Genomic DNA, 14,918 nt, shown 5'->3' with positions numbered 1-14,918 from the left:
GTCATAAGATGAGCCTAAATAGGAAATGAGATAAGAAATGAAATGTATTATGTTATAAAATAGAAGAAAATAATTCAATTTTTAATTTGCAAATCAATATCTTTTTAATATATTATGTAAGTCATATCATTGACTCTCCGACCCGCCCGAAAGAACGCGGATTTATCTGATTGACCGGACCACCGCGACAGAGCATGGCGAGAGTCCTATGGTTGAGTCCTAAGGGCCATCACCGGCCATGTTTCAACCCTTCCGTAAGGAAGTACCTACCGTCATCGATGGGAGCTAGGGCTGGCCATCTGGAAGATGGACGAATGCTGTGCGCCGGGGCTCCGGGATTGAGAGGGACCGTTATTAAGAATTATAATACCGTTATTAAGAATACCCACCGTTATTAAGAATTAAAATAATGTTCTGAACAATAATAGCGTTTACTTACTGAACGTATACAAGTTTGTTTCCACGTTTCTGGCTGAGCATTGACTGACGTCGTTATTAGGCAATGATCGCAGTGATACCTATAAAAAGAGGGGGGGGGGAGTTCATTTATGAATAAGAAAATCCCCTTCAGACATGTTAAGACAGAGTGGCGCGACTTCTGGGCGCAAGCGAAGGCCAGAAGTTGAAGCTGAGGCTGGGTTCAAATGGACTTGTAAATCATCAGTTATTTCCTTTTTTCTACATCTAATGTAATATTTTTTTAGGCGTGCATCTGTGTATGTTTGTTTATATTAAGTTGTTCAGACAAAAAAAATAAAATGAAGATAAATTAAACTATCAACTTCTAGCAATGTACAGTGCATTATTGCTTCACCGTCCAAGACCGGAATGAAAAGAATTAAGGAAAAAGTTTAAATAGAGCAGCCGGCGGATTTGGAAGTATGCGAAGTTTACAGTGTATATTATAATCTAGTGCAAGTGTGCAAAATATTATTAATATACGGTAAGTAGATTTACAGTCACTTGCCTCACCTAGATCATCATCATCTTCCACTACGTACTACTTTAAAAAAATGCCAAATGGTGAAACCCAATTTCGCAGATGATTAATTTATTCAAAAATCCAAGGCTTGATTTTTTTTGTTGTGTCCTGTTTTCCAAAAGAAGAGGAAATGACCAAACTACACGATTTATACAGTCTGTCAAAAAAGTACTGGGACACCCCACAAGTTCACAGATTTTTATCATAATATTTCACTTAAATATATGAATGAAACTAAGGCAAAGAAATAAATATTATTTTGATATATACAAATCATAATAACTCATACAAAGCTTTCATATTAATGCAATTATGGTTATAATTGAAAATAGAAAAAATCAAATAAAAGAACGTGCTCAAGAAAGCAATGGGACACTTCCCAATAAATAAAGGAAAACAATGCAAACTAAAAAGTTATTATCTGGATGGGTCGCCTTTGTTTTTTATGATCTCTCACAGTCTATTCGTCATGGGTTGGACCAATTTTTTGGAAAATGATCTATCGATTTTTGCCCTCACTTCGACCAAATGTTTTTTTAACTCCTGCTTGTCAGAAACTTGATGTTTATATAGTTTTTCCTGCAAATAATTCCACACATGCTCAATGGGATTAAAGTCTGAACTTTGTGCAGGAATCTTAATAACACTAGGGCAGTGGTAGAGGACCCATTACTTGCAAATATCAGTAATTAGTCTTCTATGATTGGGGTCACTATCTTGATACAATTTAAAATGTCTTGAGATTCCCAGCTTGCTCGCACTTTGTTTTGAATTTTGCTTGGGAATGTAAAGATAGATATGCTTATTCATTGCACAACCAATAAAATGTGAATTCCCGACACTAGTGATTGCCATACAACCCCAGACTATTTGATTTCCATATTTGACAGTAGGTCGTAAATTTTTGACATACATAGCTGTATTTGGTTTCCGCCAAAGGTTTGCTTGCCATCCGATCCGAAAATGTTATTTTTGCTTTCATCAACAAAAATTTCATTTCCCCAAAATTCTTTTGGGTGCTTTACAAACATTTTAGCAAATGCCAGCCTAGCTTGTTAATTTGCTTTGCTGATGTAGGGCTTTCTTTGAGGTATTCTGCCGTGATATTTATGTTTTCTTAAAACACTTCTGACAGTTTCAGGATTTACAGATTTTTCAAACTTACTTTTACATTGCAGAGTCAATTTCACTGCTCTAGTTTTTGGATTAAAGTGAACTTATTTCACAATCCACCTCTTTTCATTGAATGGCCTTTGAATGCCCTGATCTTTGCTTGTTTTGAACACTATTTGCTTTCTTGAACCTGTGAATAATGTTGAAAACAGTAGACATATTCAATTTCAAGATATGTTCTATACAGAGAACTGAATTTCCTTTATTTCCAATGACTTATTACAAGATTTCGTACATCAACCGATATAACTTTGTTTCTTTCCATTTTTTGTATAACCAATCGTATCTACTGAAAATTTTATGTTTAAAATTATAGTCAAAAAATGTGGTAGTAAATAAAATTCTATTCATGAGCTATATATTTGTTGAATTTCTCATTTCAAAAGTGTTCCAATACTTTTTTGACTCCTATTTGCCTTTAAATTATCTTAAAATAGCTAAATCAAATTATAATTCCAATACATCAATAAAAATTTCTTTACAAACTGTTCACCAAATGTTAAAATATTTCTTGATTCAATTTGTTTTTTATTTTAATGTGATTAATAGCTTTGTAAATAGCTTTGTAATTATTCAAGCCAAGTGTCCCAATACTTTCTTGAGTGACTGTAAGTGACTATAATAACTGTAGAAAGCTTCCGACTGTAATCCAAGATCATGAGCGTTCTAGTTGTCATTTTAATTCGTTTATTACTTGAAAGAATTACTAAAGCGACTAAATTTATATTCGACTATTGATAAAACAAATCAAGTTAATATAAGTAAAGAAACGGCACGATTCAAATTACTACATCGAAGAATTGTAGATGGAATTCTATTTTTAGCGTGTAATAATCTTCCACTTCGAGAAACTCACGAAATAATAGGTACGCCTAATAATGGAAATTTTTTAAGTTTAATCGAATTATTAAGTAAATACGATTCTGTGCTAATAAACCATATAAACAAAATAATAAATTCTGAAAATAGAATTGTGCATCATATAGCACATAGGTCACAAGAACAAATTATTTCTGCGTTAGGAAATGAAATCCTCAACAAAATTAAACACGATATAAAAGCAGCCCTGTGTCATAGTATCCAAATGGATTGTACTCCTGATATTTTCCATGAGGAACAAACTTCAATCATTATTAATTATGTACATTTTGAAGAGAAAAGCTTAACTATAAATGAGTCATTTATAGAGTTTATTGAAGTAAAAACTCTATTGGAAAGATTAAATGATTGATTTAGATATTATGAATTGTAGAGAACAAGCATACGACAACGGTAGCAACATGAAAGAGAAATATAAAGATGTACAATCTACAATACTTTCTTTAAACCCGCATAAAATTTATGAGCCTTGCCCGTTACACTCCTTTATTAATTTGTGATGCCGCTTTCAGCAGTATATATTATAAAAAAAACTTGGGGATATTGCAACGCTTATATTGCTTATTTTCTGCATCTACAAAAAAGATGGGAAATTCTACAAAAGCATTTAAACATTACTCTTAAACCATTGTGTGACACTGATTGGGAAACCAAAATAGATTCGTTTAAAACAGCGCATACACAGTTTGAACAAACTTTTAATGCCTTAAAAGAATTTATTGATGTAAGTAACGATAATATAGCGGTATCCGAAGCTAAAAGTTTACTGGACGCAATACAAAAAGTGCCATTTATTTTATGTTTAATAGTATGGTTTGCAATATTGTCCAAGATTAACACTATTACAAGCAAAAACAATTGTTCTTGACTCGGCTTTCAATTTAGTCAATGAAATTAAAACTGAAATCCAAAATTTAAGAACAAAATTTAACACATTTTTAGAGGAAGCAAAAGTGCTAGCACGTAATTTAAACGTTTCAGAACATTTCCTTGCAAAATGAATTCGAAAAAGTAAAAGATTATATTCCGAATTAGCAGAAGACGAAGTTATAAAAAACCCGGTTGAGGAATTAGGTGTTATTTTTTTAACACTGCAATTGATAATGTTATTGTACAAATAGAAAATAGATTTAAAAGTATACGAAATATTATTTCTGATTTTAAATTAATCACCGATATAAAAACTTTAGAAAAATATGAATTAGAGAAATGTTCCAAAAACTTTGTAAAGTTTTATAACAAAGATGTAGATGAAAATCGAATTCAGGAAATTTGTTTGCTACGGGATTTGATTTTGAATGAAAGAGATGTAAATAACGCAGGAGATATTGCAATACAAACTAAAAATAATTATAATGAGTTATTTCTAAACGTATTAACTGTGTTAAAATTTTTCTTTACATTACCAGTTACTATAGCAAGTGCTGAGCGCTCTTTCAGCAAATTAAAATTAATAAATTAATCTTCGGCCAAGCTTGTGTTCATAACGCTTAAATGCACTTGCTATATTAAGCACTGAAAAATAAATTGCAAAAAATTGTAATTTTTCTGAAGTAATTGATGTATTAGCAAAACCAAAATCACGCATTAAATAAATATGTATTTTTTACTTCACAAAAAATTAAGGCCCCAAATGACTTCTTGTACCCAGGCCCCTTTATAGAAAAGGCCGGCTCTGGGAGGAGCCAGACCCCCACCTTTTCATGTACTCTCTAGGGTGGCGAGAACCAACCACCATGCCGGAAGCTTCTCATTCTGGGGGATAATATATAATGTATAAAGATAAATGTTTATTTGGATGTTTTCTATTAAAAATCTTGATGAATTTTTGGTCGTACGTGCTCTTCAAAATAAGAAAAAGATCACTAAAAAATTTTAAAGTTCAAAACTTGATTAAAATATGAACAAGTTTTTGATCTTTTTTAATTATATCTTTCGAAAATATTATCTCAAAAAGTTTGTTCCCACATTATCTGAAAACTTAAAAGATTAACCTTTTTAATGATGCCAGTTTTATTTCTCTATATTTGTTTTCTAATTTTAATAAGTTTTTGAAAAATTAATTTGATATGCAAGCTGTATCAATAATTTTATAATTATAAATAAAATTCAATTTAATTTTATTAATTGAAACCCTTATTCAATTCTTTTATTATGTCAATAAAATTATTAATGACATAATAAAATTTATACCAACACTTATTCTTTTATTATGTCAAATTATTTATATCAATCCTTATTAAATTATGTTTTATTAGTTCGTAGGCTTTTGCCACTATCAAATTAAAAAATATATATAAAATGTTTTCTGTGAACATTAACTTTGAAGTAGAATTTTTATTTACGCTTTTATTTTGTCGTATATATACGTTTTTTTTAATTTGTACTTGCAATAATTTGTAGTAGACAGATTCCATTATTCAATTTTAATAAATTTAGATTAAAATTTTAAATAAATGTATCTCCTCTAAATGGTTTAATAGCAAGTAAAGTCAATAATCTGTTGATCGACAAAGGCGGCTAGCTATATAATAATTCTAAATAACATGTTATTGATACAGCAATGTTCCATTTCCTGTCGCCCACTAGATTTTGATAAGAAAATAACCGGGAAGCTCTGGGTATTCTGCTAGTAAGTTATAAAATAGTTTGTCAAACCTCTAGACTTAACCGCCCTTCTCTGCGCCAACTCCACCTTTCCGATAATGCAAGAACTGCCCTATGTATATGTATCTTCCCTTGTATGAGCTCCAAACCATCATGTAGTACGCCTACCCACAACATTTCGCAGATATTCTCGACACTTTCTTTTTTCCATCGAAATTTCTCATTCCTGTCGTAAAACAAACCACTCAACCCACGCGTCTGCAGGCAATTATTTAATTGGGCGCCCATTCGCAGAAAACGTTGTGTTGGAGCTGAATTATTCACGCCGGTCATATTTCTGTCATTTCCTGCGAAAAAGTTTCGTTCGGGTGTTGGAGACGCGTGGATGTCCCATTTTCAAGTGAGCGCTCGCACGTGCTGCATTTTCGAATGGGGGCCAATCAGGATCGACGACGGGACACTTGTTCAAATAAATAACTCAACGTTGGGTGCCTCGTGTTTAACTGAAAGATTATGCTGAGAAATGAACAAAGTGGGCGGTTTGAACAGCTTCTTTTTATATTGTATAATTGGCTAATTTTTTTTTCCTTTTTTTTTTTTTTCTTTTGCGTCTATTTCTCATCTCTTTCCCCCTTTTTTTAATTCATCCTCGGTGGAATTTGCTACGGAAGACTAGGAATGCAACGGAAATGCTAAGTTACTACTTGCTCCTTGGTGACTCCATTCTGAAAATATGTAACGCGTGTCCGAAAATGTACGCAAGATTAGAATTTGCCACCATCCGTGCAGTAAAGTGTTGGCAATCATATTAAAAAAAATAATAATTTGACGGCTGATAGTTCAGAAGTTAGTAAAAATGGAGTGTTACATGATAGAACAAAGTGATAACGCAAGATTTCAATGAAATATAAAACATAGGAGTTTTTTCCTTTAAATTGTAATAGAGGGCCGCGGTGGCCGGCCTCGGAACCGGAGGATTTCCAATTCGAGACCTGCATGCATCGAAGAACCGTCGTGTAAGTAGAAAAACTGTAGTTTGGTGCACATTAAATTCGTCAGGGCCAAACGTCCTCTCGCTAGTTTAGTGTGTAAGTTTGGAGAGAGAGAGTTGCTAGCTTAGGTGTTGTCCTCGTCATTTGACCGCGGTTCAAAATGACGAGGTCCATCCCAAAATAGCCCAAGTGTTACTTTAAAACGGAACGTTAATATAACTAAGCTAAACTTTAAATTGTTATATTTTTATTGAATTGTAAACTACACAGGATAGGGTTATGTATGGAATAGCACATAGGGCAAATGACCACGTCTTTGTTTGCACATACGCACTCTTTTGTCGAAATTTTTCATGTCCATTCCTCCTTCAATGCACGCTTGCTTGTGGTCCTGTTGGCACAAACCTTTGACTTCAAATAACCCCATAAAAAGAAATCCAATGATGTTAAACCACACGATCTAGGGGCCAATTCTTCGCCAGACTTTCATATTTTTGAAATACTGTTCAACAATCAAAACACATTGATCTAACGTAACACTCCATTTTTAAGGAGTGTTAATTAATCCTAATTACGTTGATCCTAAGCTATCAGCTATCAAATGGTTTTTTAATAGAGTTGCCAACATTTTACTGCACGAAATAGTGGCAAATTCAAATCTTGCGTCAATTTTGGGACACGCTTTATAATCGGGAAAGGAAAATAAAATAAAAATTCACTTATTTGACTTTTAAAAGGCAATGATGATTTACGATTGACTATTTTGATCTTTCACCGAAGTTGTTTAGTTAATAATCGAACATTAAAAAACTGGTCGATCTTCTTTTTTTAAAACTTTTTTGTATATGGTATAAGAATTGAAAGAATTGATATCAACAACAACAACAAAAATCAACCTCGCCATTTTGACAAATCTCTGCGTTTCAGATCTCACTGAGTTCGAAAAACATTTTTGGGTTTACATCTGTCTGTCTGTTCGCAAACATGATAGTTAAAAAATGCTTTGAGCTAGAGAGAAGAAAATTGGAATGTGGCCGCTACATAATATTTGTAACTTCCTCTCAAATTTTAAAAGAAATCCATTCTCAGGAAGTTGTTTTTTGTTTGACTGTCTGTCTGTGCGAGTGCAACCGATTCTGATAACTACAAAAATTATACTGCTAGGGGGATAAAATTTGTTATAGGATTTTAGCATCTAAAATGTGGATCAGAGACAAATTTTAAACCAAATCTATCAAGAGATTGATTTTCTATCTATTTGCTCATACACATCCATGTAAAGAAGATTTAGATAAATGAAATTTGGTATATAATCTTAATGCTAAAATTGTACTTCTGTGTCAAATTTCCATTTATATCTGTCGACGAAAAGGTATTCAAAATGAATACTCGATTTTCTTCATTGTACTACGAAGCGCAAAACGTTCATGTCTGGGACTCGGAAAATTTAACACTCGTGAGTTCACGGCTTTAATAAAGGCCCTTACTTTTTATACGGGGAGGAAAGAAGAAACACAACCCCTTTATTAGGGAATGCGAGAAAGTTTCGGAGAGACATTCCCGTAAGTTTATTAGTCTGTTCTTCGTGAAACTTGTTACGGAGAAAAAGGTTATTACGAAGGAAAATAATAATAAAGACAAGTTATTCAATTTTTAAAACAGGGTGGAACTCATGACTAATTATTTGAGACATTTACCGAAGCAATCTGAAGTATGTAAGAAGCACTCTGAAATATAGTATAAAAAACACATGGTAGATTTCCTGAATTTTTTAAATCTGTATTAATGAGTGAACACTCGTTGGCGCAGAAATGCATCTCATGTTTACAAATAAACGACCCCATACGATTTATCATCGCAATTAAAAATTTGTCATCGTTCCAAATATTGCCGTGTCGAATTTCTCGTGGGCTGCATGGCTGTTTAATGTTACGTTTTATTCGTTGCGATATGAATATTTTAAGTACTGATTTCATCTGATTTCATAATCCAGACTATATCTTTGTATAATAACTAAGCAATTAATGCAATACAAATTTGATTAAACCTACGTCACCAATAAAGGCAGAAAGCTAACAGATAATAGATATATTATCTATATATAATAAATAATAGTAGATAATAGGATATATAATAGATAATATATCTAATCTATATCTATACAGATATAACTATATATATGTAGATCTCTCTCTCTCTCTCTCTCTCTCTCTCTCTATATATATATATATATATATATATATATATATATATATACTTTATTCTAAAATATTCTTTTATTTCGTGATCCAATTCCACTTTCTCTACTTAATAAATTCAAGGTAGGCTTTATAAAATTGCTGAATTGGCTAAACACAGATACTTTCACACACTGCGCGTGAAGAGACAAAATACCACTGATGAGGCAAATTCTTTTTTAAAATCTCCCTGTGTTTTCCCCTACCTTCTCCGCGCGTGTAACGAAAATCCCTATCGAAATCTCGTAATATATTTGCACTCTAAAGAAATATTTTCCCTATCAAAATCATAGGTTATATAAGACCAGGTATAAAATGTCCAAGAGCTTTTTCCTCATTCCTTTTCTGTGTCGTTCTGAGTGCTCATCGCTTGTACATATACCTGCTTCTTCAAAATGAAATAAAACGACGTCACGAAATTAAAAGTATCTTCACTGTCTTCAAACTGCATTCTGCTTCACATAAAATAATGCTTACATATATATATATATATATATATATATATATATATATATATATATATATATATATATATATATATATATTATCAAATAGATATCATTTTTTTTTCAAATGAAAACATGAAATCGAATAATAAAGAAGAATTTGAGTGTATGTGTGTGTGTGTTGGCCCTCTTCAAGACACAGCATTAGACTTGAAACTACCTACTTTAGCCCATATATACCTTGGAAGGTGAGAATGTGCCTCTCAGATCTTTTTAGAATTTTAATTAGAATTTAAATTAAAAATTAAGCTGAATTCTAGGATTTTACCGCGATAATTTTCAGAAATAAGTGTGAATAAACTTCTTCTTCTTATTCCTATAATAAATTTCTATGCTCTGATGTAATTGAAACAGTTTTCGTTTTTATCAAATATTTAATCACTTTATTTTCTTCCGTAGTTAAAAGTAATGCCGTGTTTACACTCGGCGAGTTATAAGCGACATGCGCATAAAGGGATTAATTTATGTTTGCCACAATTTCATAAGATAGATTCAGGCATTCCAGGATTGGCTATAAATTGCCGTGTTGGTGTCCCTGAATTTTTCCTTTTCTCTGCGCATCATATTAAAATTATGGATATTTATACAAAAAATATAGTAAAATAAAAAAAAGGTCAACATACTTAAATTTAGATTACTATAGAAAAAAAAATGGCAAATAAAATGAAACACACACACACACACACACACGCACAACCTCGCATCAGAAAGAAAAAAAGAGCAAAAAATGCCGGAATTGATCTATAAAAAGTGATCAATTTTTTCAAGCCAAAAAGAAAAGTCAAATTCTCCAAACGCATGCGCAGTAAGAAAAAAGTACAATACAACGGCTGTTGTCCCATCGGGGCAATTATTTGCCATCGACCGAACAGCATTTTTCATCCTTTCTACGCATGCGCTCTCTTCATACTGGCCGTCTTATATAGCCGAGTGTAAACCCGTTATAAGGAAGATATATTTTGCTTATTATGTGCGCAGTTTACATGAAGAGAAATTACATTACCTCAAAACACAATGTGAAATTTGCAATAAAATATTGTTAAAACAAATTTTTAATAGCACTAAGATGCCATGAAATTTGATTCCATTAAAAAGCCCATGTACACAACAGATCATATGTAAGAATATTAAATTAGTGCGAATTTGATATTTGTCACAATTTGATGCTTAGGAATTCTTTATTGAAAGAATTACATTATTATAATATCATGTAATATCATAAAAGATAATTGAAATTAAATAAAATCAGTAATTACGACAAACCAGCAATTTCAAAATTCACCCTGAATGTTCATTGCATTCATTTTTTTACAACTGCATATGCATTTATTATCAAACGAGTTAACTGTTAATAAATTAAGTAAGTCCTTTCTATTACAAGTAACTCGTTTCCCAGTCAAAAATAAGAATGTTTGACAATTATTCTCTTCAAACAAAATTAAACGTCCTGTTGAGTCATATTCAGAAACAGCACTTTTCGTTTTATCTTCTTTACAGAGCATTAATTAAACGAGGTACAGAACGCTGGAAGGAGATATGAAGATGAGCTAAAGTGGGTTGCATCCTTTTTCGAAAACTTGTAAATCGTTTTAACGGAAAACAGCCCAAGGAAAACGACTTCAAGAAGAAGCTTTGGATTGAGGTCACACACAGAGCGTTGCTTTGGAATTAAGTCAGTCAAATATGAAAATGTCTCTCGAATTCAAGCTGAAATGCGGATATTTATCGTTTTCTGTCATTTTCGATGCCAATGTGAAAATTAAAATTCATATCTAAAATTCCGAGGACGTCTATTTTTATTTCAACTATAAAAATGATGAAGTTTGCGAAGGAAAATCATGGTTGTTGGTTTAGATGCTATCAATATTTTAATGAAATAATTTCTTATTGCTATAGATTATAATAAATACAATTATAATAATTATAGTAAATAATTATACCTTAAATACTGTCAATTTCTAGTGATGATTAAAGCTATTCTTTTAATGAAAAATATTGATAACGTACATAAAATTTTAATATCTCAGATATTCAAAATCAGCTTACCATTTAATGAAATTCAGCTTTTTATTCATTAAATATAAATTTTCTTCATTAATCAAATTTTATTCTTTAATAAATTCTTCTTTTGCCTCAGTATTAAATATTCTGTAATGAGTGTCAAATATTTTATTCTTTACATTTCAATAAAACAAAAATTATTTATAGTACTAAAAATCAAATTAAATTAAAGTAAAGGAACATGACTTTTATAAGTAAAATCAAACATATGAAAAATAATCAAGCAAGAATTGTAACTCATTTCACCGTTTCAAAAATAAATGTTGAACTGCTATACACTAAATGTTGCCAATCACAGGATAGGAATAGATTGATAGACAATCAGTCGATTAAGAGATTCAGTCTAACATCGGAGCAATTTTCGGAATTATATCTGTGTGTCTGTGATTACTATAACTGAAAAACACACAAAAAAAGTTCAAAGAAAGGAATCCGATTTGCAGTTTTTGTATCAAAATTAAAGATTTCCATTAAACTTTGAACAAAATCCATTAAACCATCCAACTTTCTAAAGGGCCATTTGAAAATATTGAGAATATATATACGCATGTACTTATACTCTTCGATTTGTTTAAAGTTAAGCTTTAAAGTAATAGTAGGATGTCCCATAAGTTTCTTTCCCATTTCTAATATGAATACACAATATTTACTGTTCAAGATATTATTTATTTTGTTATATAAAAACCTTTTTGCTCTGTTACCTTCTTCCATCTCTCAGGAAGCTTCATTATGCCTTCTTTCCAAAATTATGTTTTGGACAAGAAATAATCCTCGAGGTGCGCTTTTATTTCGCTGATGGATTTAAAGCTCTTGTCGTGAAGAGAATTTTTTAAGGACAGAAAGAAGTAATAATCAGATGGAGCGAGATCTGGAGAGTATGCAGGATGCGGTAATAAATCCCTATATAATAAATCCCAATCAAGATGTAAGAGCTTCTCTCTTACGACTAATACAATATGTGGTCTCGCGTTGTCATGATGAAAAACAACACCTCGTCGGTTCAGTAATCCTGACCGTTTTTTTTTTTTTTTTTTTTCATATGGCAGCTTTTAATTGATCCAGTTGATGACAGTATTTCGCAGAATTTATTGTTTTACTTTGAAGAAGGAGCTAGTAAAAAATTACGCCTTTCCAATCCCACCAAATGGACAAAACAACTTCTTTTGAGCTGTAGTCCCAGCTTTGCGACAGTTGAAGGCCTATTGTCCTTACACCAAGTGCATTTTTCTATTCACATTTTCATATAAAATCAAAATTTCGTTTCCAGTGACAAGTCTCTTTAAGAATGGATCCATAGCACGATTAGAAAGAAACCTTTGGTACACCCTAATATAAATTCGTATTGTAATGATTTTATTAATTGTAATCTGTTACATAATTAGTGCATTATATAATTCTATAATTATTCCTTTTAATTTTCCTTTAATGCATTTTGAAATGCGCAAGTGCATTATAACAGGGGTATAATCAACTGTATTTCAATATTCTTTTATAAAAGAAAATTCAAGTAATTTTTTCTTAGTTAGCAAAATATTTTTGAATATTACCACCGAATAAATAATTTTTATTTTTATCATAACAGCCAACGAAACAAAAATAATCAATTCAAAGTTAAATATTGAAATATTAGAAACGGAAAAGAAATAATGGATCATATAAAGAAAATAGAAATAATGGATCATGTATTTAATATTTCAATTAATATAATCTATGTATTCTTCATTTTTCTAAAATTTATTATTATTCCCTAGAAGAACCAGTTTCTTGCAAATCATTTTCTCTTTTCTTTTTAATAATTTTTTTAAAAAACTTTTTGAAGTGATATACAAAAGTGGAAATAACTAATTTGCTTTTTTAAATAAATCTAAAATAACTCTAAATAACTTTACACAGTTAACTTTTAAATTGAAGAATCCGTACCAAATCGGATTTATTCTGATACTATTTAAGATTTCACGATACCACTAACTAATTAAATAACTTTTTTATTAATTATTTAATATAAGGTGGGTTGCGATATCGATGTGGGCGTTCATAGACACTTATGAACTGATATTTTGAGGCATCTGTCTACCTACGGAGACAAATTTTTGAAAAAATCCCTCTAATGAGTTATTTCAGCTCATTTTCTGGACCAATGTGATTGCAAATAATGAAAAATATTGATCAAGAAATTTTGTACAAATTGAGATTCTGTAAAATTCGTCAATTTGGGTAAAAAAATTATGAAAATTGCAACAAAAAGCAAAATTGTCTATAAAAAATCCTATTGCATGCATTCCAATTATTTTTATACACAACATACTTACAACTATAGTGAAGGGACTGAACTAGAATCTAAAAAATAAGTGCATTTTCAAGAGAATTATAATTTATCGAGTATTTCTGCATTAAAAATTTAACAAAATTTGTTGTTGAAAATTACATTAGTAGTAATTGTAGAATTAAAACAAACACAGATTTGGAAATCCAAATAAATGGGTTTTGAAATAAAACAATAAAAAAATGTGTGAATTTCAACCAATTTAGCCTAGATAATTTTTCCAAATTAAAAAATTAACTAATCAATTTAAATTTATTTATTGCCGACTAAGGACGGTATTCTGACAATAATATATTTTGAAATGTCGGCATAACGTGGTTGGTGGGGGGTTGGATTCGTATCCCTTAGGTTGTGAGTTCCAGCTCTACCAGCCGAAGGCTTTCCGTAAATATGGAGGCTGGTGTATGTATAAACATGTCGTAGCGACAAAGTCCCCCAAATCGAAACAATACCACTGGGGGTATTGAATCAGAGGTGATCGTTCTCTGATTCAGGTCTAAATTACAATTTGTGAATGAAATGTATGAACAAAGTCCGCCTCGTGAAAAGGGCTGTGATGCATGAGTAGCTAAGGCGCACTTTTGGCCCTAGATGGAGCTACTAAAACAAGAGGCACTGAAACTCGGCTTAAAATCGCTGACTTCGTCAACGGGATTGTCTGTGACAAGTGCCATATGCAACAAAAATAACATTTATTTTGAGGTATTTATAATTTTAGAAATGTGCTCTAAAAAAGGATTTTTATATTTTTCAATCCCTTGCATTTTCATTTTTAAAACTAAAATCTGGAAAATTTATTTTTCTTTTTTGAAAGAAGTCAGAAATAACTGTAGAAATTCAAAGCCAAAAGACAAAATAAATGAGAAAACCGAAAGCCATTCATTGTTTCATACCGAAAACCGCAACTTGAGCCAATTTATCTTACTTCCAGATTAGAGTTTTTAAAGCCTGAATTCCATCTTGAATTAAATAATTTTATTTCCCGACAATATCAATAAAGTACTTAAAACAGAAAAGTGATTTTAGTAATTTGTGTTGTTCAAGGAGGCTCTAGACACAATAAAATGCATTCAGTCTTCACAAATTCATGTTGGCGACTTTCGATTTCAGTGTAGCAGAAAGAAGGAGAAGGGATTTTAACTTTATTTGTTGATTTCC

The sequence above is a fragment of the Argiope bruennichi genome, chromosome 5, assembly GCF_947563725.1.
Source record: "Argiope bruennichi chromosome 5, qqArgBrue1.1, whole genome shotgun sequence".
NCBI classification, from domain to species: Eukaryota; Metazoa; Arthropoda; class Arachnida; order Araneae; family Araneidae; genus Argiope; species Argiope bruennichi.
This window is presented reverse-complemented; position numbering follows the sequence as displayed.